We start from the raw sequence: 11,301 nt of genomic DNA, 5'->3' as shown, positions 1-11,301 counted from the left end.
GGACAGGCTGCAGCACCTAAAATGACATTAGGTGCCTGCACTGAAGCAGCTGAACCCTATCCTCTGTGGCCACTGTCCCAGCGCACACCCAGCTCTCCCAGAGGGGACCAGGCTGCATTTCTGTTTGTGCTATCACATCCCATGGGGGCCAGATCAGGCTGCTGCAGGCGGGTGGCTTGGGAAGCAGCTGGTGGGGAGAGCCCGGAGATTTGGGGCTTCTAACAGCACGCTGTGGTGGTATCTAATTCAAATGGAACAGTTCTTCATACATCTGAGGCAGTGACTTGCAAAAAGTTTATTGCAGTGAAAATCCTGTTAAAGTGAACATTTACCCAAGTCCCTCGGGGGTTAGCTACATAGAGAAGTTAGATTGCAGTCTCCTTTTTCCTGTCATCTGTTTAGACTCTACATAATCTGTGGAGCACGTATTGGCTTTTCCTCTGTGTTCAGTGCTGTGAGGCTCAGGTGTCTACTGAGCCTCTAGCTATGACTGTGATTAAAGGAGTTTGGGGCAAGGGGTGGCTTGTGGTGTTAAGTCAGAGACCACAAATAACACAAACAAGATGCTAAGTGAGGTCTGGTTTGAATTCTTGGATAATGCTTCCTCGTGGCTAATTTAGAAAGACTGAGGCTTAGAGTTTCTGTGGTCAGTTCTGCCACTGTGATCTGGTAACAAATCTGTCTTTGCAGAGGCAGAAAAAAACCAAACCAAACCAATCACAGCATCGTGTCCTCTTTCGCAACCCAGATCCTGGGGTGCTTATTTAGAAAAGCCTCCCATTGACGCCTGTAGTATGAATGCACAGCATCCACAGGAATGTAACCCAGAAATGTGACCCAATAAATGCTGCTTCTTCAGCCATCAATCTGTTTCACATCATGTTGCTCTCTCAACTGTTAATCCAGATGTTATTTACATCGGTACAGTAACGTTAAACGCTTGTACAAGCAGTATTAATAGCATCAATAACAATACTAAACATAAATAGCGGCAGCACTGATAGTAATACTTCCAAAGCAGCTTGTAATTGTAACAACCTGTCATTCCTTTGCTAACTCGTGCTGACTCAAGATTAAATTGCTCTATGTGTGGAAAGCAACATGCAAAAGAGCCCATCTGTGCCAAGAGTGTTTTTCTCCCTTTGTATTTTTGTTTGTTTGCTTACACCGACTAGCTGAGAAAATGTCACCATGCTTTACCCTCTTTATTGTTACCATGTTTCTGGCTGGCATCGTTCGCAGGCTGTTAGTCCTTGGAAATGAAGTATAGAAACGGAGTAACCATAAGTCCCTCTTACCGAACAAAGTCTGAATGCTGGTGAAACTGCACCGGCTTTGGTGGGTTGGCTCCTGATTTCTGGCGATGCATTCTGACCTCCCTGGTCAATTATTTAAAAAAAAAAAAAGAAGTATAAGAGTTGTCAAAATATCCTCTGGCTATGTTTCCTTCTGTTTTGGTTTTCAGCTGTTTCTGGCAACTTCAAAATACCCAAAGCAGCCAAATTTCCCTGAAATGGCTCTAGTCTAGAACAAACATGACCCGTTCCCGCTCCTGGGTGTGAATGGAGTCTTACAAGAAAAGAATTGAGACTTCTGAAGTGCATCACATCAAAAGCGGCTGTGGGTTTTATGAATTCCTCAGCTTTGCAAGAGAGCAGACAGGTAGGCTTTCCGCTCCCCAAACGGTAATTTCTTTTTTCCTTCACTGCAGTACGGCAATGTTCCTCATTCTTAATTAAATGGATATGTTTTCATGTGTTAAGAACACACAGAAAGCAGGGTTTTCCTGCATTCCTTGTAGAATTTTCTGCATGGCCTCATTTGTTACAAAGCAAGCAAAGAATAATGCTGTAAGGATTGCTGGCTATATGGCTTATCACAGATTGGGAATATATCTGCATGCTTTCATTGTACTATGGATCAAGCCTTAGGCTATTAAGTAGCTGAGTAGTTCCCACTCTGAGATGTAACTATTATAATAGAAGGACTGAAGTATAACGTTTATTGAGGAAGATCTGAGAAAAATCCCTGAGTTTAATGCAGATGCAACCGAGGTGTTTTATGGGTTTCTTTTTAAATCACTGTTATTTAAATTTATTGGCTTGGACTCTACCCTAAGTGAATAGCTCTTCTAGGCTGTATTCTCTGCCCCATGTATTTTGTCATGTCTTCTCCCAAGCACCTTAGAACCCATATCCACAGCAGCAGTTTTGGGGTAGGACAGGGGTTTTACACTTGCAGTCATGAGATGATGAATGGAGCAAGGGGATGCTCGCTGTAGGAGTTCTGTGGTGTGGTCATCTGTTCTTCTACTCTCCATAAAATGGAGACAACACTGTTTAGCTGCAGAAAAGTGATACTGTGAAACACAGATTGCTGGCAGCTGATCTCTGAGAAACCCTGTAGCTGCAATTTCAGATGTCATCAGGCTTGAGTGTCTCTCCTGTCCAGGGAAAGCGGATTTGTGCCACGGGAAGGACAGGCAGCATGTGGAGGGCTCAGCATTGCCTCTGGAGCAGCAGCGTGGATACTTGGGGCAGCAGTTTCTGGAGTCACCACAGCAAAATTCAATAGGCAAAATTCAATTCAGAATCACCTATTTTCCTTCACTAAATCATATTAAGTGCCTAAAGCCTGTCTACAGAGAAGGACTGCATAGGAAAGAGTCGTATTTGCACGTTCCCTTTTCTGACAGCCTCACCTTGAAAACCACCACTGGTCACTGTTAGCTCCTGTCTCTTGAGTTTGCCATTTAACTGTGTCATATAAGTTACAAACAGAATTGTAAAGTGAACAGTAAAAAGCCCAGCCCAAGTTACTATCTTTAAAGAATTTAAACTATTACAGTTTCACAGGCCCTGGTGATGCTGAGTTTAAATCAGTGGCTGGATCCTTGACAGGTTGCTCAGGGGTTGGCCTCTCTATCCTGTCGTAGCTCCCTACCCCATGTCTTAGCATGTTCTCATGGGGAGACACGTCTCCATCTGTCTCAGAACAAATGATCAATTTTGTAAGTGGATGTTGCTTTGAGGTGTTGGAGTCAAAGGTGTTCATCTGGCCTGAGTTATAGAAGAGGTCAAACGAAAGGATCATTGTAAGGATGCCTTCTGGCCCTTAAAAAAAAACCTGTTAGCACATGGATTTTTGGGAGCTTGGAAGGTTTTGCCCAGCATTTGCTCATAATAAGAACTGTAATAAAACTTCACTTTGAACTTTAAGAACCTTAAAAAAAAAAAAAAAAGAAATGGAAAGTCAAAAACTTAAACATAGTCTTGGCACAAGTGGTTGTACCTTGTCACAGCCCTAGCTGTCTGTAAATGCACCTCTGGAAATCTTTTTCTAAAGCAATGAATTACTAAGGTGGGGGAGGGCTCTTCAGAGTATGAAATAGGAGTTTCAAAAGGCAGAGGGAGACCCTCCGATGTATCACGAACTACATTTTAACTGCGTTTGACAAGTACAGTTCAGATATGTAGCCAAAGACTCAAATGTTTACTCAAATCTTATCTGACCTACAGAAATATCTGAGTATGCCAAATTAGGCTGCAACTTTGTGATAACAAGATTCTCTAGAAAAATTACAGTATATCTGGTGGGTCCTAAAATAACGGCAGTGTAATCTGCTGCAACGTATGCAGCCCACTCTCTTCTGATCATGAAGGGACTGCGGAAGAAAAGTATGGAAATAGAAAATGTTGATTTATTTTTTTTTTCCTTAAAGAACATCTCCAGCTGTGGAAAATACTGTATTTTCACTTCTCAGTTCCAGAAGGTTTTGTTTCCCTCCTGACAGTTGTGGCCAGTTTTACCCCAGGTAGAGGTGGTGCCTGACTCTCTTTTGCCAAGAATTCAGTCCATCCGGTTGTCTTGTGTTTGCTGCGGGATGAAAGCACAGGCACAAGCTCACACATCACCCATGATATAGTTGCCTTTTCCTGTGTCTGGTCCCTACATGCCAGTTTATTCTGTGAGTTAGCCTATCTCATCGGCACCCTAGCTTACACTACAAAGCGGGGAGTTTTAGGGGCATTTAACAATTCCAATGGCAATTCGGCACCTGAAATGTTTCTGAAAAGATTTTTGAAATATTTGGTGCCTTATTGCCATTGAAACCTGAGCCCACCTACCTAAGCCCGTTCTAAAATGGGGTGTAGGTGGCCATAGCCTCTGAGACTCATACCCAAAACCCCCATCCATGGGACTGCACCTTACACATCTCCATCAGAGCAGTGCCCTTCCCCTCTGGATACCACTTAAACGTTAATGACAGAGTCCCCCTCTGGGCAAATGAATGCAAGCACTGGAACTGGCTGCCCAGGAAAGGGGTTGAGTCCCCATCCCTGGGGGTATTTAAAAGCTGGGCAGACGAGGTGCTTAAGAACATGGTTTAGTGGTGGGATGGCAGGGTTAGGTTAACGGTTGGACTTGGTGATCTTAAAGGTCTTTTCCAACCCAAATGATTCTATGATTCTATAAAATGTTTTTTTCCTCATCTGACTGCAGGAATAAGAGATAAGTAAGAATTTGCTTTTGAAAAATCTCAAGTAAGAGCAGGTCTGGTTTTTGGCCTTGTTTTAGTCTTGAGCATAGGAGTGTGGCAAGCTGATCTGCTCTCTGAGGCTCCTGGTGAGAGTTTTACTTCCATGTGACTTGGGATGTGTGGACAGTATCCTGAGACTGATGCTCCCAAGTCACTAGAGCATTTTCCAATGAGTGCAATACCTCGTGGCAACATGTGAGGTGCCGGTTAGGGCACAGGACCAATTCAAAACACAATTTCTTATTGCTGACATTGCTTTTCAATGTAAGGCAGCTCTGTGCCTCTTGCTAGACAGAAGGTCTGTCCTGTGCAGCAGAATTAGCAATGAGCCATCCTCCCTCGTCGTGCTGACCTCTGTCATTTCTTTGGATGCCTGCTCTGCCCGCCCGCCCCCTCATGCCCCTTCCTCCTGCTGCCTCTTGTCGGTCGCAGTGAAGGATGCTCCAGGGGCAGAGATCACCTTGCCTTTGCTGTTTCTGTACTGCCCACAGCAGCCACGAAGTCCTTTGGTTTCCAAAGCATTAATGATACTGCTTTTCACATTGCTTCATCCACCTACATGGCTGTGGGGCTGAGTTAACTAATTTTTTCAGACTCTTTCCTTGAGTCTCAGATGAGAAGCTACTCAAGCGCACCAAACCCTGGGAGCGCATAGATAGCCTGCATGAGAGCACCACTGGAATTTCAAATGCTCTGATTAGATTGGAGAACCAAACTCGTGTGAGTCACTGGGTAGGACTTGGGCGTTGATCTGCCCTCGATATCTTCTGAAAAATGCCCTTCTCTGGAAACAGCATCTCCATAGCACTCCACAGGCACTCCAGTGGCTGGTGCTCATTTCATCCCTTATGTAAACAGCACAAACCTGCAGCTGGAATTTGAACGCTCACATTGCACAGAATTAAAAGAGTTTTCTTCGTTACTGCTCGGTAACGAAATGTCTCTTTGCCTGGCCCCATGAGATGAGGGTTTCGCTGTACATCCTCCTGGGAAATTCCTCTTGGCTGGCAGTCAGGAGACTGGCGGCGTTTTGAGCACCGCCGCAAGATGCTGCAATTACCGTACTTGTGTTCCTTTGCATTTCAAGTCTTAGTGTCAGCCTGTGCACATTAAACATGACAAGGGCTCTGTAGACTCCTCTGTGATACCAGTATATCTCTGACAAAAGCAGATTGCAGGAACACGGCCAGAGAACAGTGTTTTGCTGCTTCTGCCCCTCTCCTTTTTGCTGGTGGGACTGCTGGCGATTCAGGCGTGAATCTGGAGTGAGTTAAAAATACTCCAAAAACCTGAGTGTAGCTATGCAAAACATTAAACAAAACCCAGGAATGTTTCACAGAAAGGAATTGTGTGTGCTGCAGTTTTTCGATTAGATTAAAGAACTAGAATGAAGCGGTGTGATTCAAAGTGGTCACACAATAATAATAATAATAAATAATAAATAAAAGCTGCTCTGAAATCCTTTAATTGGAAATAAAAATCAGCTTTTGTAAGCAACCTGGAGAGAGGGTACAAAGGGAGGGGAGGGAGCGTGGATTTGGAGCCCCTTTGAATGATCTATTATGCTGAAACTGCTTTTATCTTTTGTTTGGTGCAGTTGTTGAATGCAAAGTTGGCTTCATCTGTGTGACATGTGTGGCAGACGCCTCTTTGGTCTGTGCATCCTACAGGGTGCAAAAGACCAGCTGGCTCAGCAAATTCCTCCCGTCATTATTTGTTGCTTATCTTAATAGCGCTCGCGCAGGCATCCCCTGACATCCTTGGGAAAGATGGACTTGCACAAGAAGAGGGAGGCTGGGGAGCAGGGAGCAGGGGGAAGGGAGATGAGGTGCAAGGAGATGGCTGCCTCCCGGCACCCTGAGGAGCTTCTTATGGTTGCCACATCCCCGCGTGGGCTGTAGAGATGCTTTCCCTGCCTGTCCTCTGCCCCCAGTCCAGCAGCAGGCATGTCCTGTTTGACGAATGGACAAACCCAAAGCCAGCGGCACACTAAGTGCTTTGGTTAGGCAAGTTTTCTAAAACCACCTCCCACGGCCTCTCCCCAGGCTTCTTAGCAGAAGCAGAGCCTCTTCTCCTATTACGGAGTTTCCGACAAGCTCCTTCCCATTTATCATCACCATTTCTTGGACACTTTGGACCCCCTGTGTCTCTCCAGTTTAACTGCGAGGCAGCACAAGCAGAAGGCAGCAGGAGAGTTATTCACCCATCACATGATGGAAACCAACCTCCTGAGAAATGTGTGACCTAGTGGTTAATGCCAGCTTGGACTATGGGAGAGGACTTTTTTTTTTTCCCCCTCCCACAAGCTTTAACAAGACTCCAGTCTGATGCAGGAAAGCGTGATCTAACTCGAGTACTGTCCTGTAGGTGGAGTTACCCCTGTGCTGCAGAGCTGTATAAAATATATGTCTGGTCATCTACGGAGGTGGTAAATGTGAAGGTCATTCTAATCAAGCTGATAAAAATACTTACTTGGATTGAACTGCCCTGGAAAACTCTGAAAGTGATTCTGCTCCAGAAGGGGTCTGGCATGGGACATTTGCAGACGACACATGGCATATTTTTCATTTCCGATCTGCGCCTGTAATAACCTTTATAGCTGAAAGAAAAGTCGACAACTTACAATAAAGGTGCTACAGCCAGAAAAAAAAATATTCTAATTTATGGTGATTTAAACACACTGTACCTGCACTGCCATTTGAAAACCATGACTGTAAAAGAACTATAACATGAAAAACGTGGGGAGGAATTTATTAAAGGCCAGGCCACTTTAGCAAAGCCAAGATCTGAGCTGCCTGAAATCTAATGTGGTGCTTATAAACTAAAGGCATAAGTTATTAACTTAACCTAAATGATTTCAGATTTGTGTTCAATGGACTTGGTAATTATAGCAAGGAATTTAAGCTGACCTCATCAAGCCTGCTTTCTCTTTTAAAATGTATTTCTGTGTCAATTAAAATGCCTGAGTATAAAAAGCAAAGTTTTTATAGGCCCAGCCATACAAATTCATTATCGCGCTATTATATACTTGGCAGTCTACAAATATGCCAGTGATTAACTTAGTGTGCATTAGCTGCCAGTGTTGCAGCATTTCACATAAGTGTGGCTATTGTCTACACTCAGCTGACTGAAATTGCCATGGATATAGACCTTGGATATCCTGGAGAAGGTAAGCCTTTTCCTGGTGATAGCGGCTGTCTGCTAAATGAAGCTTATATTGGATATGGAAGCACCACAGTCAATAGACAGATAGCTGTTCCTGGAAAACGGCTGCTGGAGAGGCAGGTTTTCTGCAGTGTGCCAGACAAGGATGGCAAATTCCCAGGCTGGGATCAGTTCTCACCTCTGCCCATGCATGGCTGGATGGCTGTGGTCAACAGCTTCCCTACTCCATGTGTTTCCATCGTTATATTATTCCCATTTTGTTCCATTTATATGTCTGCTTTACATTGTAAATTTTATGGGGCAGGGACTGTTTTATGAGTGACTATTATTGTATTATTGTAAAATATTATCAGCTAAGCTGAAATTTCTCCCACACTTGTGCCTGTTCTTCTGTCTTAGCGTTATGACAGCAGTCGTGGTGGGGAGATGGAGCAGATCACCACTGGACACCAAGACCAAGAGGAAAATATTCCCTCCCTTTCCATCCCATCATTAAAATGGTGAATCAGGCCAAGAAAGGCTAAGCACCATGCCCAGGGGACACCCAGGAGGGCAGAAGTGTAGCAGGGTGTACCCGAGCCCTCCAGCATTACAGTTTGGTCCGTAGCTGTAGATGTATCTTTTCCCTCTGTACCTTCAACATTGTTTAGCTAAAAAATACAATAATATCTAACCCTCCTGGTAAATATTTCAAAATACCTAATATAAAACTCAATAAAGCGATAATGTCAATAGGGGAGGAAACTATTTCCTCAGGGTAATGGGCTCTTTCTGTCAGATAAATGCTGGAGCGAAGCCTTGAGTTGTAATGGTAATAGACATCAGGGCAGGCCCAGGGGAGATACGTTTGATGCTGTGACTGGGTATTTTTTCGCTTGTCTTTTGTGTGTTGGCATCTGGTAGCTTGTTTTCTGGAGGCGCTGAGTAGCTGCATTCCCTATGGGAGATGGGTGGTGCTCAACACTTCCAAAAATCAGGCCTCTGAAGATGAATCCTGCTGACCTTGACTGTATCTGAAGGTGAGTGACAGCTGCTCAGTGTAGCCATGTTTTGGAGCAAATCTCTGAAGGAGACAACATAGAGCTTTTCTTCTGCTGTTTTTCACCCTTGGGAAGCACTCTGAGTTTCTGGGTTCCAGCTGGAGCAAGTCCCAGGTGTGCCTTAGCCTCAGTGTCTCAGGAGGCCAACCTGTTCTTGCATAATGCCAGACAAGGATGGCAAATTCCCAGGCTGGGATCAGTTCTCACCTCTGCCCATGCATGGCTGGATGGCTGTGGTCAACAGCTTCCCTACTCCATGTGTTTCCATCGTTATATTATTCCCATTTTGTTCCATTTATATGTCTGCTTTACATTGTAAATTTTATGGGGCAGGGACTGTTTTATGAGTGACTATTATTGTATTATTGTAAAATATTATCAGCTAAGCTGAAATTTCTCCCACACTTGTGCCTGTTCTTCTGTCTTAGCGTTATGACAGCAGTCGTGGTGGGGAGATGGAGCAGATCACCACTGGACACCAAGACCAAGAGGAAAATATTCCCTCCCTTTCCATCCCATCATTAAAATGGTGAATCAGGCCAAGAAAGGCTAAGCACCATGCCCAGGGGACACCCAGGAGGGCAGAAGTGTAGCAGGGTGTACCCGAGCCCTCCAGCATTACAGTTTGGTCCGTAGCTGTAGATGTATCTTTTCCCTCTGTACCTTCAACATTGTTTAGCTAAAAAATACAATAATATCTAACCCTCCTGGTAAATATTTCAAAATACCTAATATAAAACTCAATAAAGCGATAATGTCAATAGGGGAGGAAACTATTTCCTCAGGGTAATGGGCTCTTTCTGTCAGATAAATGCTGGAGCGAAGCCTTGAGTTGTAATGGTAATAGACATCAGGGCAGGCCCAGGGGAGATACGTTTGATGCTGTGACTGGGTATTTTTTCGCTTGTCTTTTGTGTGTTGGCATCTGGTAGCTTGTTTTCTGGAGGCGCTGAGTAGCTGCATTCCCTATGGGAGATGGGTGGTGCTCAACACTTCCAAAAATCAGGCCTCTGAAGATGAATCCTGCTGACCTTGACTGTATCTGAAGGTGAGTGACAGCTGCTCAGTGTAGCCATGTTTTGGAGCAAATCTCTGAAGGAGACAACATAGAGCTTTTCTTCTGCTGTTTTTCACCCTTGGGAAGCACTCTGAGTTTCTGGGTTCCAGCTGGAGCAAGTCCCAGGTGTGCCTTAGCCTCAGTGTCTCAGGAGGCCAACCTGTTCTTGCATAATTTTTGCCAGACTCCCAAAATGCAGACAGAGTAACCTAGGGAAACATGAAGTTGGGTTTCCCAAGCTTGGTGTTCTCATTTCCTCCATCGGTGGCAGCTCTTGGCTCCACACATCCCCCTGAGATTAATGCATCTCTCATCCTTCACATACTGCAGTTGGGAAGCCAGTCCTAGAGAAGCCATCAGGGCTTCGCGTCCATGTCTGGGCTTCACATCCATGTCTGGGCTTCATGTCCATGCTTGGGCATCAAGACATCATGTAGGGGAGACGAACCTTACTCTAACTTTAGCCGTATGCAAATTAGGGACCTAGCCTAGACAGCTAACCAGGTTCCTCTTCAGTCAAAAGTGAAGGCAGCTATGACGACAAGGCCTCCAGCTTAGATACTAGGTTTAGGCTGCCTATCTTCTGGAGGTGCATAGGCATGCAGGGGAGAAACCTATGCTGCTTGCTGAGGTTAGAAACTCAGTTTCTCTGAAGGTATAAGATGAATTCTACACTGACTGGATTACCTGATCAGCAATATACATCTACTCTCAAAGGACACCTAACTAGTAGCATGGTCATTTCCAGGTGCCTGACCTGTAACTGAGACCCAATCTGGGTAATTGATAACCCCACGAGGCACAGAAGAATTGTCCAGGATTAACAAGCATCAATGAAATCATGTTTATGTATATAAAATGATCAGTTCGGTCTTAGAGTATAAACAAAATCAGGCAATGTAAAATGAGATGCGTTGTATTTTTTTTGTTGTTTAAAAAATACCTGATGAGCCTATCTGCATATGAAGTCTGGCTGTGATTAGACTAGACCAGCTTGGAAGGAGCCCAGAGGTTTCCATAGCAAGTTGCACATCTATTTAGTAGAGCTTGCTTTATATTTCAGGCAATGATGGAGGCAGAAGACACTGTTGTTATTACTTAGAGGCACTGCAATGTACACCCGTATGAAGCTCACACCTGTAGACCATGGTGAACATTACAGTCTCCTGGTTTTAGCCAGCCTGCAAAGAGTCTCTTTCTAGAAAGGCTTAGTGCTTAAGGTAAGCTGAAGACAAGAGGGAGCTGGGAGGGAGATATGTGCCTTATTATTGTTTTACAGCAAGGAAAGTAAGAGAAAGAGAGAGAGGAATTGTTTGTGGCAAAGGCAAAGACTAAATGCAAATTTCCTATTTTGCTTCGAGCACAAGATGACTATGAACATCTCTGGGAAGGAGAGCAGTCCCACTTGGGAGGTGAAACACTTTGGGATCACAAGCATCTTTGTGGGTTCCTGCAGACAACATCTTGTACCTTAGGTGTGGCAAATTCCAAGGCATGAA

Source organism: Egretta garzetta, unplaced genomic scaffold (genome assembly GCF_000687185.1).
Source record: "Egretta garzetta isolate BGI_Z169 unplaced genomic scaffold, ASM68718v1 scaffold117, whole genome shotgun sequence".
Taxonomy (NCBI): Eukaryota; Metazoa; Chordata; class Aves; order Pelecaniformes; family Ardeidae; genus Egretta; species Egretta garzetta.
Note: the sequence above shows the minus strand (reverse complement) of the source record.